Source organism: Leucopleurus acutus (assembly GCF_964270905.1).
Source record: "Leucopleurus acutus genome assembly, chromosome: 2".
Taxonomy (NCBI): domain Eukaryota; kingdom Metazoa; phylum Chordata; class Mammalia; order Artiodactyla; family Delphinidae; genus Leucopleurus; species Leucopleurus acutus.
Genome location: NC_139143.1, coordinates 109608643 through 109628832, shown reverse-complemented (window position 1 = coordinate 109628832; position 20190 = coordinate 109608643). Strand labels below are relative to the sequence as shown.

Below are 20190 nucleotides of genomic sequence, written 5' to 3'. Positions count from 1 at the left end.
TCTGATTCCTGACTCTAATCCAGAGTGTGTTTCACAGAACTCTAACACTGAGGGATACCCCTTGAGGAAAGTTCAGACTCATGCGGGAAGCATTGTACGCTCTTAGAGAGTCCCAGTGCATGTGAGTGTGTTAAGGGCTCTGCGTCTTTTTGTTTTTGGTTCTTGCTTAATATAGCTCTGGTACTGAATTTTATGCAGTTCATTATCAGCTCAATAATTTGCATAGGTCCTGGAGAGCCAAAACACAAACAAAATATTTTGTAACAATGTAGTTAAACCACTGTGGTTTTATGTAAAAATTCTGAATTATTCTAAGGCTCAATGCTTATTAGTCTAGATACTTAAGCCACTATATTTTGTATTTAAGGGGTCATATGACTCATCCTCCACTTTGGCATGTTTTGCTCTCAGAAGAAACAATTGAGATCTAAAAAACTAACTTAAATGGACGGACGGATATCAGGCAATCAATCATACTGTTCTTTCTCCCTCTCTTTCTTCTCTGTGTATGTGTTTTATACACGCATACACATATACACAAACAACCAAACAAATAAAAAATTCCAAGAACCAACAGACCTCAAGTTACTATTTTCTTACAATGTCCATGCTTCTTTATTGGCCCCTTAACCCTTCCCTCCAATTCTTTTTTTTTTTTCCCAATACTTTTTCATTGTTCCTTACTCCCTCCTTTCCTTTCTTCCAATGTATGTTTAGTTATCTCCAGAAAAATCTTTCTCCATCATTGCTCTTTTTCCATTCCGATTATTAATTAAAAATTACTCTTACTGTTGATGAAAATCAAGTTAATATTAAAGAATACCTGCAACAAGAGAAGGGAAAGGCACTCGTTATTAAACTTATCTTAACTGCCCAAGTAATACATGTTGTTATGTGTTCACATGAAATTAAGCCCTGAAACAGAATTGATGACAACAACCTCCAAAGACCTTGAAAAAGCTCAGAAGTCGCCTTCAGAATTCTGATAAATGTCTCATCTACATTTGCTTTCTCTTCAAATTAAATCTATTATTCTCAGAGCATTTAAGAATAATAAACTATCTTTAATTCAATTTAACTTTCCATTTTCTTTAATTACGAATATTGAAACAGTATTGCTTCCTGCTATATTTCATTGTAAGTCTTTCAGCTATGCTATAAGGCTAAATTAAGCTTTTATAGATTTTTTTAGGATAAACCTAATCCCTATTTATTGCTTCTAGGGTAATATTCATCCTTAGTTTTAAAAATACTGACATGTAAATAAAGTCTTAGAAAATAACTCACTTACAAATTGGCAATTCCTGTGTGGTGAATTAAAAAAAAAAAAAAAGAACAAAACCGAAAGATGGACTCTCCTATTTTTACAGAATTTCTTTTGTTAGTTCAGTAAGGTCAAATTTTGGGGGTGTGAATCTAAATCATGTTTCTAGGTTAATACAGAATTAGAGAAATTCAGTGGTACTTCAACTTAATTGCTCTCCCATCATTTTAGTCATATGTGTATTTTTCATTTTTAATAAAATTTCTTTAATTTCTGAAGTTGGAATTCCAATGTTTAAGAGAATAGATCCATGATTTTATGCCAATGGAATGGCATACTGGTTTTTGTTTTTTTGTTTTTTTGTTTTGACAGGGTAGGGGGTGGTGTCTGGCAAAATGCCTTTTCCATTAAATAGATCTATAAGGAAAAAAAGTCATTATTGCTAATGAATTCAGGGATTTTACTTACTGGAAGTAGTCAAGTAGTCTGGTACAAAAATGCACATTGCATTATGAACCATAACACTGCAAGGTTTGTAATATAAGAGCGGCTAAATATATTTTGAACATCACAAAGGCTGTGTTTCTTGCCTGGAGCTTGCTCTTTGTTATACTCTGCATCTCATATTCTTATCTTTTTCATGAGGAGTAGTGAATCTCAATAAAATCTATGGATTGTGTTATGTTTAAAGGCTACTCACTGAACCAATATTTTCACAGATAAGATCAATAATATATGTGTAAATCTTTGAAATTTAGATTGGAGAGGAAGCTGCCTAATAAAACTCTGCTATTGAATTTTATACAACATCTTACCAGCCTTTTAATTTTATATTCAGGTCCCAAAGGACCAAAAGACAAACTGAACACATCTGCAATTATCTGGATTAAACCATGATGGTTTTATGCAAAAACTCTGAATGCATTTAAGGTTTATGTATTGTGAAGGCATTGTGTAATGGTTATTCATTTCATTTCTTTGTTAAGAACACTTGCCTAATGTTAAAATTTTGAATTACAAGTTTTACGTTTATACCTATTTAGTTGGACCATTAGTTCAAGATGCAGACTAAGGAAGCACGATAGTTGTAAAGTATGCTTCATCCAAAGATTTTTTTTTTATAGAGTTGGTTATCTAATGCTATATTTGTAAGGCCATCAGTTATCAAACCATGTAAGTGCTAAATTCCTTTTGAAGATTTCAAGAGGTATTTTAATTAAGTTTTCAAAATTGCTTTTGGATCATCTTCACAATTCTTTAGTGCTTTATTTCCATTAACAAAATAGTAATTAAAATTAAATTTTAAAGGAAATAACCACAGTAGGTCATACTTCTATTAACTTGAGGTAGATAATGAACCTGTCCTATATAAAGACTGAGCTAAATCTGCTGAGAGGCTGGGGATAGTGTATTTTAATTAAGGAAATCCTTATTTGCATCTAACAAACAGCATTGCTACTTATAAATTTAAGATCTTAGTGATGCATATTAGTACATTACCTTGACAAATCTAATAGAGATTTAATACTTGTGTTTTAAGGAGCAATTTGTCATAAATTAAGAGCATTTGCATAGTAAATTTCAGGGATGTTATTCTTTGCAGAGTTTTCTGTAATTAAGGAACACGTCAAACATTAAAATTGTATAATATTTGTAGTACTAGGAAAGCTTGCTTCGTTATTAAACTGAGGCTCATTTTCAGCTGCACATAACCCTATGGAAAAGTCCCTCTTTAATAAAGACATAATGAATGTACCATCACTAAGATTTTTTTTCCCTCTTAAATCTTGAGCAAGGCTTATGTGTTTAAAGAAGGTTTTAGCATGCAAAATGCAGCTCCGAAGTCATCTATTCACTTGGATGTAGAGTATTTAATCATTTAAAAAGTAGACCAAAGCACTAACCCCAGCCACACTGCTAAATACTTATAAGCTGCCTCATGTATAAATTAAGTGTTCTCTAACTGGGGGTGTGGGTAGAATCCTTCTTTAGTCAGTTAAGTGTTTATAGTATTAATATCTACTTTAGTTATTTAGAGTAAAGAAATTAAAAAGCTCATTTTAATTAAGAATGACAACTTAATTCTCAAGTTTCTTTTTATTTTGATGGTACTACAAGATAATTTTAGCATTTGCATTTCATTGATCCAGAGAGAGTATTTTTATGAAATATAGCTTAGGATAAGGCTCAACAAGCCCAGTTCACCTGTGGTCATATGGCTTTTTGACTTGTGGTCAGAGTGTCACTTAGACATTTTCACCTGGGGGTGACTTAGGATATGAAGAGCTGGGCTTCTCAGGAAAGAATGAATGTATACTTCATTCAGTTTACGTTAGATTGCTGTGTATCCTTATTATCTTCTTCTATAAACTAAGTCCCCTTGCTTTTTCCATCCAAGAGGAAAGAATCAAGAGAGTGATCGCCAGCAGTTATCTACAGAGTTCATGGGTTCCTCTAGCTTGTAGTAATTGTAAAGTTTCCCCTTGTCAGGGAATGCAAGTGTTTATTCAACATTCATTCAATGAATATCATGTTTCAAAGGACTACTTCAGGTTATATGGGTGTGGGCACTGAACGACTCATGATTTTTAATTCAGCATTGCATCAGTTCTAATAAAAACTATAAAATACTTGGGTACTTAGTTTTATCATATTGGAGCCCATATGGAAGGTGGCGTTTCAAGCTAGTCTCAGAATTTAGATATTTCTGTGCTGTCAATATTTTTTATTATTATTATATAATCGGCTAAAAGAGTCAGATAGTTATAATGTGTTAAAACGAGTTGTATCTAAGAAATAATAGCAATGAAAGAGGATGTTTGAATTCTTCTTTTATTAGAAGGGCAGGTTAAAGCTATAGAAATAGCAGGCATCTGTTGTAGGTTCAAATCTCAAAATTGTAATTACTGCCTGGGTGATCTGGGTTGCAAGGTTAAGTATGAGGTCCCTATTTCCTCAATGTTAAAAGAATAGATTAATTTGAAAGCTTTAGTGATTTTATAGACAAAATTTATGAAAACTATTCCCTCTTATTCTGTTTTCACTACCACTTGCTCATCTGTGGGGTATGGAACACAGAGTTATACCACAGGGACTTAGGGAGGACTTGCCAAATTGTCCATTATGTCAAAGAATTTACAACCTAATGTCTTGGATGAGAACTACTTTCAGGCTCTTTTGTTGTTTAGGTTGCAATGTATTAGATGCTCAATAAAACTTGGTGTTTGGAAGCTGGTCAACTAACTTGCTGAACTGTGGATATGCAACGTCCAAATGTCCATTGCATTATGGCCAAAAGAACTAAAAATAACAGCCAACTTTATTCAGCACTTTATGTGTGCCAGGCACCAAGCACTTCACATGTATTAACTCATTTAATTATCACTATAACCTCACAATATTGGCATTATTACCACTTCCATTTTATTTAGAAGAAAACCAAGGCACAAAGAAGGTAAGAAAATTGCCTGTGCAAGGAAGGTATAGAACAGGGAAACTAATCTAAGCCATCCATGCCGTGGCCTACACTGTTAACTTCTTTGCTATTCTGCCACTTACATTTTGTGGCCTGTCTAAGGAGAATTGGTACAAGGATATGTATGGGACTCAGATCTTTTCTTCAGTGATTAATTTTTAGGTTTGAGGTGGTGCTAGTGGAGGGCACACAAGGGAAAAGTTCTGAGAGAAGAGCGGCAGCACAGAGCATAGTCATGTCCCAGGGGCTTTGGAGCCAGACATGAGTTTTCGCGTTGGCTCAGTGACTCCCTGGCGTGACCTCAGGTGGGCTGCTGAAGTGCTTTGAATTTCCTGCTCAGTAAAGTGGTGATGCTAATGTCTACATGATGGGATTGTTGTTTCATGCCACCCACAAAGCAGATGCCTGTTTCCGAGCACGGGCTTTCTACACTGTAGTTATTATTACAATTTTCCCAGTTACTTCACCTTAGAGAAGTATGGTGTCTCAGCAGAACTCAGAACTGCCCAAAGTGCTTCCACTCAGAAGTTAAGCTCTGCTCCATTTTTGTTAATCTTGGTGGCCTACAATGTCCCTAGTTTCTATGATATGAGTTTTACAATTGTGTTTTCAAATAAATATCGCTTTCTCTGCAGGTGTATCCATTTTCCCACGTGAGAGAGTAATAAGCATCTGCATGACATTGGAGGCTCACTGCAAACATAAAAAATATTTTGATCAGGCACTTATTTGTAGTTAATCTCTATGATAACACTTCGTGGGGATTAGTGGTGGTTAAATTGATTTTGGAAAAACAGCCCTAACATAGCATGTTTTCATTTGGAAAGAGGAGAGCGAGTTTCATTTTTTCATTTCAGCAAATACTTACGGAGTCCTTACTATGTGCCAGGTACTGTACCTGGGTAGAGGGAATAGATTTCATTTTAAGTGATCACTGAGTGATTGATGGAGGCCGTTTGTAATGCTGTGTTAAGATGGATTGTGATCTTGAGCTGGCAGAAAAGATTGCCAGGGATTGAGAGAGGGGGACGACAAAATTGGAACGTGTACGTGCTGCTTAGGATGTAACTACAACAACACAGCAAAATCCACACTTGAGTCGCTGCGTTAGACTCTCCCTGTATTTATAAAGTGTTTTGAATATGTTGACTCTTTTGGACTTCATTATATATGCGTATAATAATGTATATACATGTATGATCATTTGGTATATTTTGTCTCACCCATAACATCATTCTATACCATCTTGGTATAACTTCAAAGAGAGGTTATTCATTATCTTCAGATATACAACAAAGACATAGTCCCTTCCCTTTAGGAATTTACAGTTTAAAATAGACACTACTAAGACCCAAACACCCTATAAATATCAAACGGGTACCTACATTGAATAAAACATTTTGTATTTCCAGAAATGTTACTTACCTACCTTAATCAGCATGTGTGCTAGTAATTTTTGCTTCTGTTTCTGCAAAAACAGAAAGAACTAATGGTTCAGTCCTAATGGGGAACGAGAAAAGATGTCACAAAATCATACAGTTCTTTAAATGAGTTTTCCCCATCCTTCTTATTATTGTTATGCTCTTTATCTATGTTTGCTGCTCTAAAATATTAACCTTAAAAAAAAATTCATTGCACAGTTGGTTGCAGCACTGTGATCTGCCAAATTAGAGCATTCTGAATGTTTATGTCTTTGGGAATCCCCAGCAGGTCTGCCTAAATTCCCTGAAGAGAGAGAAAAATTCAAATCATTGTTTCCCCCTTCTTGCTTTTGTTCACAGAACGGACCTGCTCATGAAAAGCAAGAGCACAGAGGTGAGGGATCAGGAAATTGTAGGACAAGGCAGCTGAGTTCTGCTTTGTGGAGCATTATCAGAAGTGAGCCCTACTGTCAGTCACCATGAGGTGTCTCGGTGACTGAGGCGGATTTGTGTGAACTGTCAGTTGAAAGCATTGACAGTGTTCCATTAGTAATGAATTATGGGAGTAATTTCATTAATTTCTTTACCTCAGTCAGTAGATGTTAGTGTAAGTTGCTCAACCAAACATCAAAAGAACCATTGCATTTTAACCTTTTAGTTTTTTACTGTGTAACCAGGAACAGCAAAGAAATAAATTAGCGTAACATTCCTTAAAAAAAAAAAAAAGACTGAAGATAAGCAGTGGACATAATTTTTCCTGTTTTTAATTTAATAGCAAGTTTATGGTTTTATGCAAAACCATTCACATTACATTTGACCCTCTGGGAGCTGCCTTTTTTTTTTCTGTGGGTATAATTTTGATCTTTAATAATCTGTTGTTAAATCCAGTCTGAGTTTGATTAATGAATTGTGATGAGCCGGTGCATTAATTTGCAGGTTTGGTCTAATGCCCTAAAAGGCTGCTTTGTTGTGGATGTTATTAATGCTAAACTCTTCAGGAGGAGCCATGGGATGGCAGTGTGCTCCAAATAATGGACTAGCTACTTCTTTGGGAAATCCCAATGATGGAGCCGAAGCTCTAGAAGTGACTATGGAGCCATGTGATTGAAAGCAGAAATCCTGATTTAGCTTTATGTTCCAGAACAGGGGGCTGCAGTCTGCAAGGGGTCTCTGGATGGAATTCAGGGGAGTCTGTGAATTTAGATAGTAAAAAAATTCTGTACTTTCATTAACCGCTACTGAAATTTAACATTCTGTTCAATTATAAACATAGGCAACAGACCACAGTATTATTAGTAGTAGCTGTGACTTTGTCATCAATAGAAACCACAGGTATTTTCATAACACATTATAAGGTTGTAAGTACCTCAACATGTCATTTATGCTCCCCACTGCTTCAAAGTTACCAGTCGTTATTATGACAGCCACTCCATCTGGTTATTTACTGTGTTAGTAAAGCACACATATATTACTAGATCACAAATTTTAAAATTGATAACTGTATTTTAATATAATTGGTTTCATTTATAATCTTATTTTAGACATGATTCTGAGAAGGGGTCTATGGCCCCCAAACGGTTAAGAAAACCCCCTTTTTTGAGTGACTGTGTCTGTGCTGCCATCTTTCCCCCTGGTAAGTCCATCCTTCTATTCCTCAGACTCTGTTGTCAGGAATAGGTCTGAGGTTCAAACATGTTACCCACATGGCCAGATGCTGGCAGTGACTGAGGTATGCTAACATTATCAACTTCTCAGTTACTCCCCTGCTTTTCTATCCTAGACTCCTGGAAGCTGTGAACTGTTTGTCTTATTCACTGATAATTTCCCAAGCACATATGGTACTTTTTGACACACAGTAGGCACTTAGTAACTGTCTAATGAACGAATGATAGTTCAAAAGGAGATAGTTTTTTGCCCCATTTAAATGAATCTGGGTTTTAAAATCTTTTTTTTTCACATGAAATAAAATCTAGTATCCACATTCTAAAGAGTTTATGGCATTATAAAAGGTATTTACAAGGCATTAGGAATATTTATAGGAACTGATATTGACCAGTTTATTGTCCAGCAGCTCAGCTTATCAGGGAACTGTACACTCTTGTAGCCGATTTTTAAAAGGATTGTTATAATTAAACAAAGAGAACTGTTAATCTCCAAAGGCGAATATAGCTGCAGAGAGATAGGAAAATTAGATTATAGAAATAGATTAACATGTGTGTTGGGAGTATGAAGAAGTGTATGGATATGTTTTATGTGTGTTTCTGTGTGTAAAGAGACCCAGCCCAGGTGAGAGAGTCTTTAGAGCTGTAAGTTGCCTTGGAGATTATTTTTCAATTTAATTTAACAAGTATTGAAACTGAAGTGCAAAGAGGTTAAATGATCAGTGACCTCCTAATTGCTAAATCCAATAAAGCCTGCCCGGACCTTATCTTACTCGGCCACTCTATTGCATTTTGTGTTGCTCACCTTTTCCTTTTACTCGAAGCCTGTGCATATGCTGTTTCCACCAACCCAGAATGCTTTCCTTTTTTCTCCTTTCTATCCCTGCCCCCTACTCTTTCTTATTCCAGAAGAACACATCTTTTAAACCTTCCTGGTCTCCATCTCTCAAGTAGAGCTTCGTTCTAGTTAAGTGCTTATCCTTAAAAAAAAAGAAAAAAAATTCCAACCTTCCTAAGTAGCCTTTCCCGCCGCGGAGCACAGGCTCCGTACGCGCAGGCTCAGCGGCCACGGCTCACGGGCCCAGCCGCTCCGCGGCATGTGGGATCTTCCCGGACCGGGGCATGAACCCGTGTCCCCTGCATCGGCAGGCGGACTCTCAACCACTGCGCCACCAGGGAAGCCCCCTAAGTAGCCTGTTTAGACACTTTTAAAACTCTCCCGGCTGTTCCCCGTGCCCACTCTCCATCCTCTGGTGTACTTCTAGTACCATAGATAGACTGTACATCTGTTTATGTATTGCAGCCTTTGGAGGGCAACAAACCATTATAATACCTAAGATATTTTCACCCCAAGAACCAATTTCACCTCCCTGGGGGTAAGATCACCCCTGTTGAGAATGCATGCTCTTGTAGAACTTGAATGTCACCAGACTCTCCCTGTCTTCTGTGGGTTCAAACAAAGTTACAAATGGCACCAACCTCCCATTCTGTGAACAGAAATTCCAGTCTTTTCTTTTCTTTTTTTTTTTTTTTAACATCTTTATTGGGGTATAATTGCTTTACAATGGTGTGTTAGTTTCTGCTTTATAACAAAGTGAATCAGTCATACATAAACATATGTTCCCATATGTCTTCCCTGTTGCGTCTCCCTCCCTCCCACCCCCAGTCTTTTCTATGCAGTTTCTTCCCTCCTCAAACTCCTCAGGAGTGTTTACCTGTTTTTATGAAATTAGTCTTTGTCCCGTCTTCCTGTTTCTGCCTGCAGGCGAACTGGGAACACAGACACTACTTTCAAGGATGAACTGTAGAGGAACTGACCTCCATTTTGCCCTTGGTCTTGATGGTCAAGCCTGACGAAGTGCTATTGGTGGGTAGTGAATCTCGGAACCCTCTGCTGTTGCTGCCACCGCAGCTGTCTGGTGGGTGGGGAGGATGGTGGCCATTGCTGCTCTTGCTGCTGGCTGCAGGTGCCTGTGTTTGCTGGCCTTGGCTGGGATCTCTGGTAGAGTAATTGCTCAGCCAAGTGTGTTTTTTGGTGACATAACTCCTTCAATTCCCATCTGACACAGATATGTTCTCTAGGGTACAGCTAAGATACCAGGTGAATTTGCAACTTCCTGGGTAGTGCATGGTCCTTCTGGCCTCCAAGCTTGGGTCATGCTGTTCCATCTTCCTGAAATGCTCTTCTCCTTTTCAAGTAGATAACTTGACTCTTGGTTACAATATTACAATACCACTTCTTTCAGGAAGCTTCTCGAATTCCCCTTCAGAGTCTATGTGTGATACCCCTCCTGCACACTCCCATGGTGTCCTGGATTCCTAGAGTTATTGTATGCAGACTGTTTATTTGTCTGTATATCCCATTATACTCTAAGCTCCTTACAGGTAGAAAACATACAGGGTCTAGCCTAGCACGGTTCCAGTCACCTAGAAGGCACTCCATAAATGCTTATGGAACAGATAAATTGATTCTAGATACCTGCGATATAGCGGTGAACAAAATAAACAAGTCTTTGCCCTCTTGGAGGTTACATTCCAGTGGGTAAACATAGATAATAAACAAGTAAATATGTACAATGTATAGTATGTCAATGTTGATAAGAGCTATGGAGGAAAATTAAGCAGAAAATGCCTAATGCGGAACTGATATTTTTTCTTCTTTGAACTTGCTGTATGTTCAGTCTCTCTTATCCTAGCAGATGGCAACTCCATTCTTCTAGTTGTTTGGATCAAAACTCTGGAAGTCATCCTTCGTCTTTCTCTTACACTCGTTCAATCTGTTATTGTCTCCTCCTGCTAGAATGTAAGTCCCATGAGGGCAGGAATCATGCCTATTTTGTTTACTAATTTGTCCTCGGCACTAGACCAGTACCTGCTCATATTGACACTGGATTCATGTTTGGTAAATTGAACTGAAGAGGAATTGGAAATTGTTGTTGGAGGGAATTGCAATGATAATGGTCAGGGACAAAGGTGATTTTTATGCAGAGACCTGAGTAAATGAGCTTTGTGAATCTAGGGGGAGAAACATCCAAGCAGAGGACACAGCGAGTGCAAATGTCATGGGGCAGGAATGTCCCTGGTGTGTTCTGTGAAGAGTAAAGAGGTGGTTAAGACTGGAGTAGAGTGAATCAGGGGTGGGGTGGGGGGGGGTAGGAGATGAAGTAAGGGGATGGTAGTCCAAATCATTCAGAGATGAAGGTCATGACAATTATTTGGCTTTTATTGTGAATGAAATGAGAAGGCAGTTGGACAATTTTGTGGAGTAGTAAGATGATCTGATTCAGCTTGAACAGTTCACTGTGGTGACTGAATTGACAATAGACTATAGGGAGCGAGGGCAGAAGCAGGAAGACTGACATAAAGCTCTGAAATAAATCAAGAAAGAGATGCTGTTGGTTTACACAAGATTAGCAGCTGGGAGGTAGTGAGAAATGGCCAGATTTTGTATTAATTTTGAATTAAAGCCAACAGGACATGCTGATGATCTAGATGTGAGGTGTGAGAAAAAGAGGAGCCAGGAATAATTTTTTAAGTAAAATTTTTTTACAATATAACAGGCATGTAGAAAAATGCCCAAATCATAAATGTACAGCTTGGTGAATTTTTCACAGAGGGACAAGACTCAAGTAGTCACCTTCTCCAGTAAGACCTAGAACATTACCAGCCCCCAAGAGGCCCCTACTAGGCTGCTTCTCAGTCATTTTCCCTCATTCTCAGTGTAACCACTGTCATTGAGTTTTCCCACTGAACCTGTATTCACAAGTTTTGATAGATCATATTTTCATTATTATTTAGTTCAAAATATTTTCTAATTTCCATTTTGATTTCTTCTTTAACCAATTTCCAAATATTTGGTGGATGTTCTAGTTATTTTGTTACTGATTTCTAGCTTAATTCCACTGGGGTCAGAGAATACATTAATGCTTTCAATATTTTGAAATTTTGGGGAACGTGGGGACTTGTTTTATGGCCCAGCATATAGTCAGTTTTGGTAAATGTCTTATGTTCCTTTAATACATTAGAGGCAGAATTTTTTTTTTTTTTTTCGCGGTACACGGGCCTCTAACTGTTGTGGCCTCTCCCGTTGCGGAGCACAGGTTCCGGACGTGCAGGCTCAGTGGCCATGGCTCACGGGCCCAGCCGCTCTGCGGCATGTGGGATCTTCCCGGACCGGGGCACGAACCCATGTCCCCTGCATCGGCAGGCGGACTCTCAACCACTGCGCCACCAGGGAAGCCCCTAGAGGCAGAATTTTATATATGTCAATTAAGGCAAGTTTATTAATATATAATACTTTGTATTTCTGTGGTGTCTGTTGTAACTTCTCCTTTTTCATTTCTAATTTTATTGATTTGAGTCCTCTCTCTCTTTTTCTTGATGAGTCTGGCTAATGGTTTATCAATTTTGTTTATCTTCTCAAAGAACCAGCTTTTAGTTTTACTGATCTTTGCTATTGTTTCCTTTGTTCCTATTTCATTTATTTCTGCTCTGATCTTTATGATTTCTTTCCTTCTGCTAACTTTGGGTTTTGTTTGTTCTTCTTTCTCTAGTTCCTTTAAGTGTAAGGTTAGATTGTTTATTTGAGACTTCTTATTTCTTGAGGTAGGCTTGTATAGCTATAAACTTCCCTCTTAGAACTGCTTTTGCTGCATCCCATAGGTTTTTTATTTTTTTTTTTTTGCGGTACGCGGGCCTCTCACTGCTGTGGCCTCTCCCGTTGCAGAGCACAGGCTCTGGATGCGCAGGCTAAACGGCCATGGCTCACGGGCCCAGCCGCTCCGCGGCATGTGGGATCTTCCTGGACCGGGGCACAAACCTGCGTCCCCTGCTTCGGCAGGCAGACTCCCAACCACTGCGCCACCAGGGAAACCCCATCCCATAGGTTTTGGATCATCGGGTTTTCATTGTCATTTGTCTCTAGGTATTTTTTGATTTTCTCTTTGATTTCTTCAGTGATCTCTTGGTTATTTTGTAGCGTATTGTTTAGACTCCATGTGTTTGTGTTTTTTACATTTTTTTCCTTGTAATTCATTTCTAATCTCATAGTGTCGTGGTCAGAAAAGATGCTTGATATGATTTCAATTTTCTTAAATTTACTGAGGCTTGATTTGTGACCCAAGATGTGATCTATCCTGGAGAATGTTCCGTGTGCACTTGAGAAGAAAGTGTAATCTGCTGTTTTGGGATGGAATGTCCTATAAATATCTATTAAATCTCTGGTCTATTGTGTCATTTAAAGCTTCTGTTTCCTTATTTATTTTCATTTTGGATGATCTGTCCATTGCTGTAAGTGAGGTGTTAAAGTTCCCCACTATTATTGTGTTACTGTTGATTTTCTCTTTTATAGCTGTTAGCAGTTGCCTTATGTATTGAGGTGCTCCTATGTTGGGTGCATATATATTTATAATTGTTATATCTTCTTCTTGGATTGATCCCTTGATCATTATGTAGTGTCCTTCCTTGTGTCTTGTAACATTATTTATTTATTTATTTATTTGTGGTACGCGGGTCTTTCACTGTTGTGGCCTCTCCCATCGTGGAGCACAGGCTCCGGACTCACAGACTCAGCGGCCATGGCTCATGGGCCCAGCTGCTCCGCGGCATGTGAGATCTTCCCGGACCGGGGCACGGACCCGTGTCCCCTGTATCGGCAGGTGGACTCCCAACTACTCGCCACCAGGGAAGACCAACATTCTTTATTTTAAAGTCTATTTTATCTGATATGAGTATTGCTACTCCAGCTTTCTTTTGATTTCCATTTGCATGGAATATCTTTTTCCAACCCCTCACTTTCAGTCTGTATGTGTCCCTAGGTCTGAAGTTGGTCTTTTGTAGACAGCATATATATGGGTCTTGTTTTTGTATCCATTCAGCAAGCCTGTGTCTTTTGGTTGGAACATTTAATCCATTCACGTTTAAGGTAACTATCGATATGTATGTTCCTATGACGATTTTCTTAATTGTTTTGGGTTTGTTTTTGTAAGTCCTTTTCTGCTCTTGTGTTTCCCACTTAGAGAAGTTCCTTTAGCATTTGTTGTAGAGTTGGTTTGGTGGTGCTGAATTCTCTTAGCTTTTGCTTGTCTGTAAAGCTTTTGATTTCTCCATCGAATCTCCATGAATGAGATCCTTGCTGGGTAGAGTAATCTTGGTTGTAGGTTCTTCCCTTTCATCACTTTAAGTATGTCATGCCACTCCCTTCTGGCTTGTAGAGTTTCTGCTGAGAAATCAGCTGTTAACCTTATGGGAGTTCCCTTGTATGTTGTTTGTTGTTTTTCCCTTGCTGCTTTCAATAATTTTTCTTTGTCTTTAATTTTTGCCAATTTGATTACTATGTGTCTCGGCGTGGTTCTCCTTGGGTTTATCCTGTGTGGGACTCTCTGCACTTCCTGGACTTGGGTGGCTATTTCCTTTCCCATGTTAGGGAAGTTTTTGACTATAATCTCTTCAAATATTTTCTCTGGTCCTTTCTCTCTCTCTTCTCCTTCTGGGACCCCTATAATGTGAATGTTGTTGCATTTAATGTTGTCCCAGAGGTCTCTTAGGCTGTCTTCATTTCTTTTCATTCTTTTTTCTTTATTCTGTTCCACAGCAGTGAATTCCACCTTTCTTTCTTCCAGGTCACTTATCTGTTCTTCTGCCTCAGTTATTCTGCTATTTATTCCTTCTAGTGTAGTTTTCATTTCAGTTATTTTATCGTTCATCTCTGTTTGGTTGTTCTTTAATTCTTCTAGGTCTTTGTTAAATGTTTCTTGCATCTTCTCGATCTTTGCCTCCATTCTTTTTCCGAGGTCCTGGATCATCTTCACTATCATTATTCTGAATTCTTTTTCTGGAAGTTTGCCTATATCCACTTCATTTATTTGTTTTTCTTGGGTTTTATCTTGTTCCTTCATCTGGTACATAGCCCTCTGCCTTTTCATCTTGTCTTATCTTTCTGTGAATGTGGTTTTTGTTCCACAGGCTGCAGGTTTGTAGTTCTTGCTTCTGTTGTCTGCCCTCTGGTGGATGAGGCTATCTAAGAGGCTTGTTTTTTTTTACTATTTAAAAAGTGATTTTATTATAACATAAAGCATACACTCCAAAGAGAGATAATGTATCACATATGTGTACAGTTTAAAGAATAATAGCAGCCAGCTGGGAGGAGCTGACAGGCGGCCCCGGGGAGGCCAAGGCGTCGGCCCGAGTGCAATGGCAGGGTACATGGCCAAAGTGAGCTGGAAGGGCTTGGAGCGAAGAGCCCAGACCAATTGCTATAGTTTAGCCTGTGATGCTTATGATTAGAGTCAACAATTTGAAATGGCCAGCTCACCTGATGCAGTTGTCTCTTCTCTACCAGCTTTCTTAAGGTCTGGCTCAGTTTATGAACCTCTTAAAAGCATTAATCTTCCAAGACCTGATAATGAAACTGTGGGATAAATTGGGTCACTAGTACAGAATTGTCACTGCTGCTGTATCGAAGCCCAACCGCAGGTCTCTTTCCCACAAAAAGATGTGGTGATGATCAGGAGGCCAAGATCCATGACAGTCTATACTGCCCTGCTGTGCCCTGGGCTTTGGCTCTTGTATCAGTCGCATTGATGATGACAAGGGAAGGACCCGTGAGTTGGAGCACTTGGCTATAAAATGTATGAGAGGAATTGTCTGCTGCTATATGCGTCAGGCCGATAAGGTCCAGCAGTTTAAGCAGGATCCATGCCCAACACGTCTTCACTCTGTTCTCAATGTACATACAGGGATGAGGTTCTCTCCTAGCAGGATTATGGTCATCTTCAGATAAATGCAGCATCACTCTATCTCCTTTACCTTGTGGAAGTGATTTCCTCAGGACTCCAGATTATCTAGAACACTGATGAGGTCTCTTTTATTCAGAGCCTTGTATTTTGTGTGGAAAGAGTTTACTGTGTGCCTGACTTTGGTGTCTGGGAAAGAGGAAGCGAGTATAATAATGGCAGCACGGAGCTGCATTCGAGCTCTGTTGGCTTAGCAAAAGCAGCTGTAGAAGCAATTAATGGATTCAACCTCTTTGGCAACCAGGCCTGTTCTTGGTCGGTTATATTTGTGGATCTCGATGCTCACAATCGCAACTGGCAAACTTTGTGCTCACTGTTACCCAGAGAATCAAGATCTCATAACACAGATGTTGCCCTGCTCCCCTGCATCAGTTATCCTACATTTGCCTTGGACGATGAGTTTCTGTTTAGCCAGACACTCAATAAAGTGGTTAGAAAATTAAAAGGGAGATATGGATTTAAGCATTTCTTGAGAGATGGGTATAGAACATCATTGGAAGATCCTAATAGACGCTACTGCAGACCAGCTGAACTTAAGCTGTTTGATGGCATTGAATGTGAATTTCCCATATTTTTCCTTTACATGATGATTGATGGTGTTTTTAGAGGCAATCCCAAGCAAGTAAAAGAATATCAGAATCTTCTGACTCCGGTACTTCATCAGACCACAGAAGGTTATCCTGTCATACCAAAGTACTACTATGTTCCAGCTGATTTTGTAGAATATGAAAAAAGAAACCCTGGTAGTCAGAAGGGATTTCCTAGCAACTGTGGCCGTGATGGAAAACTATTACTTTGGGGACAAGCCCTTTATGTCATCACGAAACTCCTGGCTGATGAATTAATTAGTCCTAAAGACATTGATCCTGTTCAGTGTTATGTCCCACTACAGAATCAATGTAATGTAAGCATGAGGTTTTCCAATCAGGGCCCACTGGAAAATGATTTGGTTGTTTATGTAGCGCTTATAGCAGAAAGCCAGTGCCTTCCAGTTTTCCTCAACACATATGGTATTCAGACTCAAATTCCTCAACAGATAGAACCCATTCAGATCTGGGCCCAGCAGGAGCTTGTGAAAGCTTATTTCCATCTGGGGGTCAATGAAAAATTAGGACTCTGCAGAAGGCCAGATAGGCCCATTGGCTGCCTCCATACATCAAAGACTTATTGCATTCTAGGAAAGACTGTGGTTTGTTACCCTATCATCTTTGACCTAAGTGATTTCTAAATGTCTCAAGATGTTTTACTGCTGATAGATGACATAAAGAATGCACTACGGTTTATTAAGCAATACTGGAAAATGCATGGACATCCACTTTTCCTTGTTCTCATCCAGGAAGACAGTATAAGAGGTAGCCAATTCAATCCCATATTAGATATGCTGGCAGCTTTTAAGAAAGGAGTGGTTGGAGGAGTTAAAGTTCACGTTGATCATCTACAGACACTAATATCTGGAGCTGTGGTAGAACAACTTCTTACGAATCAGTGACACAGAAGAGCTTCCAGAATTTAAGAGTTTTGAGGAACTGGAAGTTCCCAAACATTCAAAAGTCAAATGACAAAGCAGCACCTCCAGTGCTCCTGAACAAGAACAGCAGCCAGATGTTACCATTACTGAATGGAAAAACAAACCCACCCATGAAATTCTTCAAAAACTGAATGACTATAGTTGTCTGCCTAGCCAAGTCATCCTGCTGGGGATACTGCTCAAAAGAGAAGGACCCAACTTTATCACAAAGGAAGGTACTGTTTCTGATCACATTGAGAGAGTCTGTAGAAGAGCTGGCAGCAAAAAATGTCGGTTGGTGGTGCGCCATTACAGCAAGCCTTTTAAGTAAACTAGTGGACAGCCTGGCCCCATCCATTACTAATGCTTTAGTGCAGGGCCAACAGGTAACTCTGGGTGCCTTTGGACATGAAGAAGAGGTTATCTCTAATCCTTTGTCTCCAAGAGTGATTAAGAACATCATCTATTACAAGTGTAATACCCATGATGAGAGGGAGGTGGTCATTCAGCAAGAACTGGTCATTCATATTGGCTGGATCATCTCCAATAACCCGGAGTTATTCCGTGGCATGCTGAAAATACGAATTGGCATTGTGTGAGGCAGTGCAGTAAGGCACATGACCAGGCTCTAGCATCCAGCGGAACTGAGTGCAAGTCCTGACCGCCATTCATCATCTCAGTGGCCTGAGGCCAGTGGCTGAACCTCCCTTCTGTTTCATACCAGCCTCATTGTTTTGTGTGAGATGAAACAAGATAATATGTTTAAAAGGCCTGCCACAACTGAGTAAAGTATAAGTGCTTCTTTTCATTTTTTTAAACATATTTTTGATTGTATTGAATACAGGTATCACGTAAATATGTTCTAATTGTAAAAAAGTCAACAAAAAACAATAATTGAGCATATAGAGTAACCTAATATGTGGCCAGTTTGGGGGATGTTCAAGTGTTTGAAAAGAATATGTAGCCTGTCAGGTGCAAATACATGTGAATGTGTGTGAATGTGAATAAGTGTTTAGCTTGCTAATTGTATAATTAGATCATCAGTATCTTTACTATTTCTGTCCTACTTGACCTTCGATTGCTGATAAGTTGTAAAATGTTCTCCTGATTATGAATTTGTCGATTTCTCCTTGCATTTTTATCCATTTTGCTTTATATATTTTAAAGCTTTGTTTTTGTCCATGTTACCATGTTTTAACAATATATCTTTCCTTATGTCATTTATTTTGTAATTGAATTATTTTTAAAAAATTATTTTTAATTTCAAACATCTACAAAAGTATAGAAAATAGTATAATAAATCCCATACTATTACTCAGCTTCAACAATAATAAAAAAAAAAGAATAATAGAAAAACAAGCACTGTACAACTTAAAGATACAGAAGCCCCTTAATCTCCTCATTTGTGTTGCTACCTAGTACACTCTCATACTTCTATCCTGAATTTTTTGTTACTCGCCCTTGCTTTTAATAACTTTTTCATTAATATAAGCATCGCTAAATTATTGTTTAGTTTTACCAGTTTTCATCTCCATATCTAGTAGATTAACTTTTAAGCATCAGTTTTAAATGTCCTTTTTTATGTTTAATCATGGTATTTACATGATATATCTCCATTCTTTTACTGTCAACCTTTCTGTATCCTTATATTTAAGATGTCCTTATTTAGGCAACATATAATTAAATTTTTATTTTTTCATCTAGTTGGACAAACTTTGTCTTTCAATCGAAGTATTTAGTCCATGTACATTTAATATAATTACTGATATATTTGGAATTCTATTTACTGGATATAACAACAGCCTTAACCTAATAAAGTCTAATGTAAATTATAGTTTTACCACTTCCCAGACAATGCTAGGATTTAAGAACACATTAAATCCATTTATCCCTTTCTGCTGTTTGATTTACTGCTGTCATACATTTATTTTAATTTTATATGTATGTAAACTTCACCACATGTTATTATTGTCATTTATATATTTGACTCCTGTTGCTCTTCATTCTTTCCTGCATTTCTGTCTTTCCATCTGGGATCATTTTCCTCTTGTCTAAACTCCTTCAGCATTTCTTTTAATAGGGATCTGCTGACAACAAACTTTTTTTGATGCCTTTATGTTTGAAGGATATTTTCATTGTGTATAGACTTCTAAGTCATCAGTAATTTCTTCCAACACTTCACGATATCATTCTGTTTTCTTCTGGCTCCTATGGTTTCTGTTGAGAACTTAGTTATCATCGTTGTAGTTTCTTTGAAGGTACTATGCTTTTTTGTCTGGCTGTTCTTATGGCTTATTCTTTGTCTTTGTCATTTGGCAGTTTTACTATGATGAGACTAGTAATGTCTGTATCCTTCTTGGGATTTGATATTGTTCATCTGTTTTGGAAATTTCTCAGACATTACCTATTCGAACAATGCTTTTGCCTCCGTTTCTCCTCTAATCTATTTCTGTACTTCTGGAGCTCCAGTTACACTTAGAACTTTGCCGTCTCCCATGTGTCTCTTTCACTTTTTTCTATATTTCCTTTTTTTTTTTGTTCTTTGGTCTGAATATTCTCTGCCAACAGAGAATACTAGTATTTAGTATCTTACAGTACTAATCCTGTTCTTATTTGTGTTTAATCTGCTAGTAAGCTCATCTGTTGAGTTCTTAGTTTTAATTACTGTATTTTTCAGTTTTAGAATTTCTACTCGATTCTCTTCTTATGGATTCTATTTCTCTGGTAAGGGTATCTTTTCATCTATTTTTTAAAAACATATTAATCCATGTTTCTGGATCATCTATGGCCTATTTTTACTTTCTTTCTTTCTTTTTTTTTTGATCTGATTTCTTGGTATATCTGGTAATTTTTTTATTGAATGCCAGACATTTTGCATGAAAAATTGTAGAGGCTCTGGATGACGCTGTTTTTCTCTAGAGGAAAATACATTTTATAAAATGGTAGGCAGCTAGAATAGGAACAGAACAACTCAGTCCAATCAGTATATGACTGAAAAGTCTGGGTTTCAGAATTTTTAAGGTTCTAGAGTCATCTGCCTGGGTTCAACTTGCAGGCTGGATAATCTTG

At 38.1% G+C, this 20190-nt stretch overlaps 1 pseudogene across 1 annotated transcript; it reads left to right on the top strand.

Annotated features, from left to right (window-relative positions):
- Nucleotides 1–15120: 15120 nt before the first annotated feature.
- LOC309974374 (phosphorylase b kinase regulatory subunit beta-like) lies at nt 15121–17720 on the top strand (annotated as a pseudogene). The gene has a single exon. The product of its transcript is annotated as a phosphorylase b kinase regulatory subunit beta-like (transcript).
- The last annotated feature ends 2470 nt before the right edge of the window (nt 17721–20190 follow it).